The sequence below is a fragment of the Lactuca sativa genome, chromosome 8, assembly GCF_002870075.4.
Source record: "Lactuca sativa cultivar Salinas chromosome 8, Lsat_Salinas_v11, whole genome shotgun sequence".
Classification (NCBI taxonomy): Eukaryota; Viridiplantae; Streptophyta; class Magnoliopsida; order Asterales; family Asteraceae; genus Lactuca; species Lactuca sativa.
The window spans coordinates 182,867,287-182,878,449 of record NC_056630.2 but is presented as its reverse complement, the minus strand read 5'-3'; the positions used below and the strand labels follow the sequence as shown (position 1 = coordinate 182,878,449).

The following is an 11,163-nucleotide window of genomic DNA, read 5'->3' as shown; positions in this document are numbered from 1 at the left end:
CCGTTGCGGGGGAACGGTTTAAAAATTAAATCTAATTCCTAAATTTATCAATCCTTTGTGTGAGTTTTCTTGCACAAAGTAAATTTTTTTTAGTCATTCAGTAAGTAGGTTAGGTTTTAGAATTTATTAGTATTTTTTAGAATTTTTATCTTTAGTTTTAATTTTTTCAATAAAACAAGCTACTCCGAGTAGCCTGCTATTTGGTATTTTTTTTCGTTTAATTAAGTTGCATTTTTTGTTCTTTTTACGTGTTTTTTTTTCTTGTTTTATTGCAGGACTTTCATGATCAGAGGATCCAACACTCTGCTGGTACCTCCGCTTGAAGACCCGGAATCCGCATTGAGAAAGAACAAAGGCGAGGACGTGGAAAGCTCAAATACACCTAAGAAGTCACCTTTGTCGAACTTGAAGACTGTTTTTGGGAAGAAGAAGAGCAGCAAATCAGGAGCATCCAGCGCATCTTTAGCAAGCAAAGACCCGATCAAAGAAGACACCGAGGAGGAAGAAGAACCTACATACAGGCACGACTCCGATTCCGGCGACGAGTTAGCTCTTACCATGGCTAACATTGATGAAATTCCCATGGGGGAATGGAAGAAGAGTATCCGCGATGACACTGGCCCGGGACTTGTGCAACTCGCAATTCTTGCAGCTGCTACTTTTGAGCTCAAGGGTCACATCCTTGCTCAACTTAAGGAGATTCCCTTCATCGGCAAAGACCACGAAGATGCTTATAAACACTTGGATGAAGTCAATGATGTGGCTGATTACTTGAATGTTCCAAATGTGCCTCGGGAAACTCATCTACCTCGCATGCTTCCGGTTACTTTGAAGGGTGCTGCAAAGGATTGGCTTAAGTCACTACCCCTCGGATCGTTCACTACATGGGCCCAAATTAAAGAAGAATTCATTGATCAATTCTGCCCGCCATCCAAGATATCCAAGCTAAAGAAAGCCATTGCTAACTTTGAACAACAAGCAGGGGAGTCACTATATGAAGCTTGGGAGAGGTACAAGAGCTTGCTAAGGAATTGCCCACATCATGACCTCAATAGTCAATAAGAAGTCTCCATCTTTTGTGATGGAGTAAATGTTACCACAAGGCAAATACTTGACTCGCAAGGTCCACTCACGAAGAAGGCACCTCCAGCGATAAAGCAATTGATTGAAGAATTCTCTAAGCATTCTAGAGAATACCATAATCCAAGAAATGATGTGCCTAGGGGGCCGCCTATGCAGCTTCAGAAGACTTGTCAGCGGTCATGGCTATGCTAAAAACCATGGATAGGAGGATGGACAAAATGGATCAAACGATACATGCTATTCAGGTGGGTTGTGAGAATTGCAATGGGCCTCATCTTACTAGAGACTACGACTTGGATGAAAATGGCAACAAGAAGGTGCAAGTTTGTTACTTAAGTGGGGACCGATACGATGAAGATTGGCGTAAACCAAAGAAAGAGTGGCTCCCTTATGATGAGTACAAGAAGGCTAAGGAGGAGAAGTACAAGCAAAAGGGGAGATGTTTTCACCAAAAGGAGGAGTCGGCACAAGAAAGAAAACCAATTTTGGAAGAGATGCTTACCAAATTTGTAGCTGCTTCAGAAAAGAGACATAATGATCATGATGCTGCAATCCAAGAAACAAGAACCATTCTTAGAAACCAGCAAGCATCTATCCATAACATTGAAACTCAGCTTGGGCAACTTGCTCAACAAATCAATCAAAGATCACCCGGCGAACTTCCTAGTAAAACCGAAAACAACCCACGAGGCGCGCACACAACATAGTCACAACGAGAAGTGGGAAGATAATTACTCCTCTGGTCCCCATTCAGAATGAAGCACCCAAAGACTTGCAAAAGGAGGATGCAGATAAACAAGATCAAAATAAAATTCTGCATGACACAGACTCTACTCATCGAGTCCGTAATATGGACTCGACGAGTCCACTACCAAATTTGAAAGAACAAGTTCCTGAAAAGCCCTTTCAGCCTCCAATGCCATATCCAGCCTGAGTTAAGAAAGAAAAGAAGGAAGAGGAGTACCAGAAGTTTCTCGACCACATTAAAGCTCTTCAAATCAACATACCCTTCATTGAAGCAGTCGCTCAAATGCCAAAATATGCAAAATTCATTAAGGAGCTTCTAACTAATAGAAGGAAGATGGAGGAGGTGAAAGAAGTAGTTCTTAATGAAAACTGCTTAGCTGCCATGTTAAACAAATTACCAAAGAAGAAAGGTGACCCGGGAAGCTTGACTTTGCCTTGCCAATTTGGCAACTTGGCCACCATCCATGCTTTGGCTGATTCGGGAGCAAGTTTGAACCTCATGCCCTATTCATTCTTCAAGAAATTAGATCTCCCAGAACCAAGGCCAATTCGCATGGCAATTCACTAGCAAACAAGACAGTCACATTTCCAAGAGGAATATGTGAAGACTTATTGGTCAAGGTGGACAAGTTTGTATTTCCCGCAGATTTTATAATTCTAGACATGGAAGCGGATCCTCGAGTCCCAATCATCCTTGTAAGACCTTTCCTCAACACGGCAAGTGCTATAGTGGACATGAGAGACTCGAAGCTTACTTTACGGGTAGGAGAAGATTCAGTCACTTTTGGGGTTGATCATGTAGCACCTGGTTTCCGGTATGTGAATTTTATTTGAGCATTGCCCTAATTTAGCCTTAGACTCGGCGAGTCATAAGGTCCGACTCGCCGAGTAGGGACGGGACTCAGGACGCGATTTAAGTAGGCGACTCGACGAGTCCATATCCTGGACTCGGCGAGTCACCGCTGCGGGATGAAACCCTAAGTTTCAAGGGTTTGCACCCTATTTAAACCCTCATTCCGCCTCAACTCGTCCCCATTCACCCCCAGAACTCCCCCTACATCGTTTCCCCTTGCTTTCTTGAGAGTTTGAGTTGCTTTTGGTGTATTCTTGAAGGTTTTGAAGTGTAAGAGGAGTAGATCAAGAAGAGGAGAAGGGGATCAGCCATCCTTGTGTCATTTCAACATTTCCTTTGAGGTATAACCCGTTTTCCCCTTGATTCTATGCTTAAAACTTCATTTGGGTCCTTCTTGGTCAATTTCCCAAGTTGCATGTTCATTATATGTTGTAATAAGGCGTTTGGCCTTTGGATCTATGTAAGATTGAGCTCCAGGAGCTCAAACCTGTTAGCTTTTTGGTCCCATAAGGCTTGTTAGCCCTAGATCTACCATTTTGAGACATTTTGAGCCTTATAATCCTTATTGGTGGATATCCACACGTAAAGTTGGAAACTTTACGTGTGATTCGTGTCCTAGAAGTCCAGATCTATGAATGGCATGGTCTGGAACCGAGCAAATCGGTATATTTAAGGAGTGCATGGCGACGACTCGGCGAGTCGCATAGGTGACTCGGCGAGTCTGGTCGCGAGTCATAAAATTGGTCCCTTCTTCATGTGTCGAGTTGAGCCTTGAGTCACAGGGGGTGACTCGGTGAGTTGGGAGCTGAACTCACCCATGATGGGACTCGGCGAGTCAATGCCCTGACTCGGCGAGTCCAAGGCAATCTTCATAGCTCAAGAACAGACTCGACGAGTTGTTCATACAACTCGGAGAGTCTTAGCATAAAGTGTTCATCGGATGAAGATGAACTCGACGAGTTGTTCATACAACTCGGCGAGTAGGATGAAGGACTTGAATATTGGTTAAGAAGGTGAACCCGTCGAGTCGTCGCCTAACTCGACGGGTAGGATCGGGATTCAGGGCAGTCGCTTGGGCAGGGACTCGGCGAGTTGGAAAGCCAACTCGGCGAGTCGGGTCAACTGAAAGTTGACTCTGACCTTGACTTAGGGCATGGTCATGGGTAAAATGGTCATTTTACCTAAAGGACAGTTAGCAGTGTTTGATTGAGTATGTCGTGGAAATTGCAGCCGGAGGACTCCCGGAGCAGCAGCAGTCAGTTAGTTCCCGATCAGTTCAGCAGCTACTTCGAGGTGAGTTACCTTCCAGTAGCGGTGGGTCTAGGGCCACAATGCCGACCCACCAGTAGGAGTTGTATGATAGATGACTGTCTTTGTGATATCATCTAAGTTCGCTAGTACCTGATATGTTATATGCTAGCATGGTATGTTGTATGTGATAGTAGTCGAGTACGTTCACTAGGACCGAAGGGTAGTCAGACACCCCAGACACGTCTGACAGTATGTAACGATATGTATGCATGCTGGCTTGTTATGTTATATGTGATCGTAGTAATAGGGGTGAAATAGTCCCCGAGGATCGGTTGTTAGGACCGATGGGTAGTCAGCACCCCAGAATGGCTTGACACGGGTAAGACGGCATCCCAGAATGGCCGTATGGGTAGGTCAGCACCCCAGAATGGCTTGACACGGGTAGGTCGGCACCCCAGAATGGCCGTACCGGGTAGTCAGGCACCCCAGAATAGCCTGGCAGTATATATGTTATGTGTTTGTATGGTATGCGGTACGTTGGGGGAACTCACTAAGCTTTGTGCTTACGTTTACAGTTTTGTTTTCAGGTACCTCTGCATCGAAGGGGAAGGAGCCGGTGCGGTAGCGGCACGTCATACACACACTCTTCGGTTTCCGCATTCATGAGATTTACTGGGATTGTACTCTGATATTTGATGGGATGTATGGTTTGGCTTTGAGAACATGGTTGCAACGTGTTATGGTGTAAACAAACAATGTTCCTTTATTTAGACAATGTTTTCATTTATTAATGTTTTCTAAAGTAATATCAAAAAAAAATTTTGGGTCGTTACAAGTTGGTATCAGAGCCCTGGTTTGAGGGATTCGGACACGCCTTCGGGAGTGTTTGGACTCAAACTGAGGGATTGAAAGATTTTTCCAAAAGAAATTATTCTTTAAAACCCGGAAAAGAATCACGAGAAAGAGTAAAGTGTGTGACGTGCGCGACCGGCCGAGCTCAAGTAAGTATTCCCCATAGTACCCATACAAGTTTATGTTATGTTTATCAGCCTTATGAAAATTGCATGCTAGAATAGGCTAAGGATCTAGGAGTGATGCCTTATGTGCCTGTTTATTTGTTCCAGCTTGTTGAATATTGCATGTTAGAATTGAGTAGACAGTAGTAGGGTAGCCTGTTTAGGTTATGCCTGATAGTATGAGCTTAGCATCCTATGTTAAGTGTCGTTTCGTGTTCTAAGAACAGTTTGGGCTTGAGTATGTTTTTCCTTATCCGAATGCTGCTTGCTTCGTGCTTGGTGGGATTCTGAGTAATGGGAGTGAGCTACTAGGTAAACACGTCACACCACATGTAATCAGGGTTGAATAATCCCAAAGTGTTGGAACTGGCCCTATTGCGCAGCTCTTGTTTGAGTCCAACCGTTGTAGGGACGGAGCTTTTACTTGAAGGATTACCTAATCCTCATTACATGTGATGGTGTTTAGGTGGTGGCTAACTGGCATTATGAGGAGACCTACAGCAGCTGAGGACCAGTTGTGATGAACTTGAGTTCTCCCTAGGGCAAGCCTAGGGTGAGAATATCGGAGAGTAACAGTAGTAGAGGGGAGTTGGTGGAGTCGAGGAATTCCTCGAAGAAGGTACGGATAGATGTGGAAGGTAGTATGGGCCCGTACTACTGAAAGCAGAGGATCCGTACCCGAACCGAGGAAGGCCAAGACGAGACCAAGGAACCTGTAAGTAGTTGAGATCCCTCGGGAAGTAGCAGTACCACTAATGATTATTATTGATGTTTTGCAGAATGGTGGTACTTCGATCGAGACCGACAGATGGCGGGTCAGGAGAGGGGTCAGGATCGGGATCTGGCACCGAGCCGATTGAGGAGAGGCTACGTGAGTTCATCACGTCGGAGATCACTAGGGGCATCCTTGAGTCGACCCCCATCATCTTTGGGTCGATCAAGGAAGGGATCGTGGAGATGATGGAGGATCGCCTACGGGCATTCAGGAGCGACTTGGCCTCCAGCCAGTCAGGATCTCGCACACTGTCCTTCAAGGACTTCAGGAGCAGTGGTGCGCCGGATTTCCATGGGGCGAAGGACCCATTGTCGCCAGGCGGTGGATTGCGGATATCGAGTCCGCCCAGTTGATCAGCTTCTGCCCCGAGGGGTCGAAGGTGAGGTACGCAGCAGGGTGTTTGCGGGACCGGGCCCGAGATTGGTGGGAGTCAGTGGGTGACTCGATGGGAGCCTCGGCTGTCGAGGCAATGACCTGGTCGGACTTTGTGGCTAGGTTCAGGGCAGAGTTTGCGCCAGCGGTCGAGCTTCAGCAGCTGGCCAGGGAGTTCTTAGACATGAGACAGACGACAGAGACCGTGGCGGAGATCACCGCCAAGTTTCGGGAGAGGGCTTTATTGGTGCCCCAGTATGCAGGTGACGAGGATATGAGGAGGACTCGTTACCACGATATGCTACGAGCTGACATTCGGGAGCATGTTAGCTTTTCGGCTTGCCCTACCCTGGACTCCATGATTGCCAGGGCTAGGGAGAGAGAGATAGATTTGGAGCACATCCGGAAACGGAAACTTGAGGATGGTCAGGCATCAGGGGCTTCGGGGAAGAAGCCCAAGGGATCAGATGGGAGGCCGAAAGGCCAGTCGGGACCGAGCCGCTGCAGGAGGTGCGGCAGGCCGCACGAGGGGGCGTGCAGGATGGGATCGTCAGGCTGCTACAAGTGCGGCAAGTTTGGGCATATCAGCAGGGATTGCACTGCTCCTGCGACCGTTATTCAGACATCGGAGTTGCTGTGTTTCCACTGCAACCAGAGGGGCCACAAGAAGGCCAATTGCCCCATGTTGACAGCTTCAGCGCCAGTGAAGGCGCCAGCTCCAGCGACCCTGCGGATCACGGATGGCCGTCAGGGCAAGGCGGAGGCTCCAGCGGTGAGGAGTCGGGCATTTCAGTTGACTGCCGAGGAGGCACGCGCCGCGCCCGATGTAGTGACGGGTATGATTTCTTCCTTCTATCTTTTATTTTTTTCGTTATTATGATATTGATATGTGCTCTGTGTGTATACATGTGTAATAGGATCGTTCCATGTGAACGGCATCCCGGTTCAGGTATTGTTCGACTCGGGTGCATCCCGATCGTTCGTTTCTCTTGCTCTTAGCAAGAGATTTCATGAGACTCCAGGCGAGTTAGATTGCCCGTTAGAGGTAGAGATTGCCGATGATCGATCGGTGCGAGCATCGAGGGTGTTTCGAGATTGTGTCCTGCGACTGTTTGAGGAGTGTTACCTGGTAGACTTGGTTCCCATTCCTTTGCGTGGGAACAAGGTGATTATTGGTATGGATTGGTTGAGCCCTAATGGGGCAGTGATAGATTGCGCACAGCAGCTAGTGCGAGTCAAGACCCCAAGTGGGGGAGAGTTGGTGATTCATGGAGAGCGGCCGCAGTGTGGACCCACTGTATGTTCAGCAGCGAGGGCTAGGCGCTACCTTCAGCAGGGATGCGCGGGTTATGTCGCGTACGTGATGGACACCCGGGAGGCGGGTAAGGCGACCGTGAGCGAGGTCCCGGTGGTTCGAGATTTTGCTGATGTTTTTCCGGAGGAACTACCTGGGATACCTCCGGAGCGACAGGTGGAGTTCAGGATTGACCTCGTTCCCGGTGCGGCTCCGATAGCCAAAGCACCGTATCGGTTGGCTCCTCCCGAGATGCAGGAATTGTCTACGCAGCTGCAGGAGCTGCTGGACAAGGGATTTATTCGGCCGAGCAGTTCGCCCTGGGGAGCCCCGATTCTGTTCGTGAAAAAGAAGGATGGGTCGCATCGGATGTGTATAGATTATCGGGAGCTGAACAAGGTAACGGTGAAGAACCGTTACCCGCTTCCGAGGATTGATGACCTCTTTGACCAGCTTCAGGGCGCATCTTGGTTTTCCAAGATTGATTTGCGTTCGGGTTATCATCAGATGAGGGTCAGGGAGGAGGATATGCAGAAGACCGCGTTTCGAACGCGCTATGGCCATTACGAGTTTGTGGTGATGCCGTTTGGGCTCACCAATGCTCCTGCCGCGTTCATGGACCTCATGAACCGTGTATGCAGACCGATGCTGGACCGGTCTGTGATAGTCTTTATCGATGATATCTTGGTTTATTCCAAGACCCGGGAGGATCATGAGGAGCATTTGAGGGAGGTGTTAGAGACCCTGAGGAGGGAGAGCTTGTATGCCAAGTTCTCCAAGTGTGAGTTTTGGTTGCGCGAGGTGCAATTTCTGGGGCACCTCGTCAACCAGAACGGGATTCTGGTCGATCCGGCCAAGGTCGAGGCCGTGATGAGATGGGAGGTTCCGAAGTCCCCATCTGAGATTCGGAGCTTCCTAGGATTGGCAGGCTACTATCGGAGATTTATCCAGGATTTCTCCAAGATAGCCGTGCCCCTGACGCGGCTGACGAAGAAAGCCGTGGTCTTTCGGTGGGGACCCGAGCAGCAGGCTGCATTTGAGACGCTGAGACAGAGGTTGTGTGAGGCGCCGATCTTAGCCCTGCCAGAGGGCGTAGAGGATTTCGTGGTTTATTGCGATGCGTCCATTTCTGGGTTGGGCGCGGTGCTGATGCAAAGGGGGCATGTCATTGCTTACGCTTCGAGGCTGCTCAAGCCTCACGAGGCGAACTACCCGACGCACGATTTGGAGTTGGGGGCGGTAGTATTTGCCCTCAAGATTTGGCGACATTACCTTTATGGGGTTCGGTGTACCATCTACACGGACCACAAGAGCTTGAGGTACCTCATGGACCAGCCAAATCTGAACATGAGGCAGCGTCGGTGGTTGGATGTGGTGAAGGATTATGATTGCGAGATCCTTTACCACCCGGGAAAGGCCAATGTGGTGGCCGATGCGCTTAGCCGCAAGGCGGCACCGATCAGGGACACCTATTTGAGGATGACTGTGGTGACTCCACTGTTGGAGCAGATTCGGGAAGCTCAACAGGAGGCTATCAAGGAGGAGCATCGGAAGAGCGAGCGCGTAGTAGGTCAGGTTTCCTCCTTCGATTATGATAGCCGAGGGTTATTGACACTACACCATAGGGTGTGGGTGCCGTATCACGGGGGCGTGCGCCAGATTTTGATGGAGGAGGCGCACAAGTCCCGATTCTCTATTCATCCCGGGGCGACGAAGATGTATAGGGATCTTCGTCTAGACTATTGGTGGCCCTGCATGAAGCGGGATGTGGCATGGTACGTCGAGCGATGCTTGACCTGCAGGAAGGTCAAGGCCGAACATCAGAGGCCGCATGGCAAGATGCAGCCGTTGGACATTCCACTGTGGAAGTGGGAAGATATCACGATGGATTTTATCACAAAGCTTCCCAGGACCGCACATGGAGTGGATTCGATTTGGGTCATCGTGGATAGATTGACCAAGAGTGCTCACTTTATTCCGATTCCGGAGAGCATATCGGCCGAGAAATTGGCTGACATCTATATCAGGGAGATTGTGGCACGGCATGGGGTGCCAGTATCGGTGATCTCGGACAGGGATGTGCGTTTTACTTCCAGGTTTTGGAAGAGATTCCATGACGAGTTGGGCACCCGTCTGCATTTCAGCACCGCCTTTCACCCGCAGACAGATGGACAGAGTGAGCGGACCATCCAGACTTTGGAGGACATGTTGCGGGCATGTGTTCTGGATTTCGGTGGTAGCTGGGATACCTATCTTCCTTTGGCTGAGTTCTCCTACAACAACAGCTACCACGCGAGTATCGACCGCCCTCCCTTCGAGATGTTGTACGGACGGAGGTGTAGGACCCCGATATGCTGGGGTGAGGTTGGCCAGAGAGTTATGGGAAGCACCGAAGTGGTGCTCGAGACGACTGAGAGGATACAGCAGGTCCGGAGCAGGCTTCAGACTGCTCAGAGTAGACAGAAAAGTTATGCCGACAAGCGTCGATCCGATTTAGAGTTCCAGGTCGGGGATATGGTCCTCCTGAAGGTGGCGCCGTGGAAAGGCGTTATCCGATTCAGGAAGCGGGGCAAGTTGGGCCCGCGATTCATCGGACCGTTCAGGGTCTTAGCCCGGGTGGGCAAGGTAGCATATAGGCTGGATCTGCCAGCCGAGCTTAGCCAGATCCACAGCACTTTCCATGTTTCGCAGTTGCGGAAGTGCCTAGTGGACCATTCTGCAGTAGTGCCTTTGGAGGATATTCAGGTTGATGACAGCCTGAACTACATCGAGCGCCCAGTCGCAATCCTCGACAGGAAGTCGAAGGATTTAAGGAACAAGAGGGTGGAGCTAGTGAAGGTGCAATGGCAGCACCGCAAGGGTTCAGAGTGGACTTGGGAGCCGGTAGACGAGATGATGGAGCACTACCCCGAGCTGTTTCAGGATCAGGCAGCAGACTTCGAGGACGAAGTCTAAAATAAGTGGGGGAGATTTGTAGCATCTGGTTTCCGGTATGTGAATTTTATTTGAGCATTGCCCTAATTTAGCCTTAGACTCGGCGAGTCATAAGGTCCGACTCGCCGAGTAGGGACGGGACTCAGGACGCGATTTAAGTAGGCGACTCGACGAGTCCATATCCTGGACTCGGCGAGTCACCGCTGCGGGATGAAACCCTAAGTTTCAAGGGTTTGCACCCTATTTAAACCCTCATTCCGCCTCAACTCGTCCCCATTCACCCCCAGAACTCCCCCTACATCGTTTCCCCTTGCTTTCTTGAGAGTTTGAGTTGCTTTTGGTGTATTCTTGAAGGTTTTGAAGTGTAAGAGGAGTAGATCAAGAAGAGGAGAAGGGGATCAGCCATCCTTGTGTCATTTCAACATTTCCTTTGAGGTATAACCCGTTTTCCCCTTGATTCTATGCTTAAAACTTCATTTGGGTCCTTCTTGGTCAATTTCCCAAGTTGCATGTTCATTATATGTTGTAATAAGGCGTTTGGCCTTTGGATCTATGTAAGATTGAGCTCCAGGAGCTCAAACCTGTTAGCTTTTTGGTCCCATAAGGCTTGTTAGCCCTAGATCTACCATTTTGAGACATTTTGAGCCTTATAATCCTTATTGGTGGATATCCACACGTAAAGTTGGAAACTTTACGTGTAATTCGTGTCCTAGAAGTCCAGATTTATGAATGGCATGGTCTGGAACCGAGCAAATCGGTATATTTAAGGAGTGCATGGCGACGACTCGGCGAGTCGCATAGGTGACTCGGCGAGTCTGGTCGCGAGTCATAAAATTGG

The 11,163-nt window shown here is 49.1% G+C and overlaps 1 non-coding gene across 1 annotated transcript; it reads right to left on the bottom strand.

Annotated features, from left to right (window-relative positions):
* Nucleotides 1-942: 942 nt before the first annotated feature.
* Nucleotides 943-1,049, bottom strand: LOC111881800 (small nucleolar RNA R71). The gene has a single exon (XR_002846942.1). It is a non-coding gene; the product is annotated as a small nucleolar RNA R71 (small nucleolar RNA).
* Nucleotides 1,050-11,163: the final 10,114 nt, after the last annotated feature.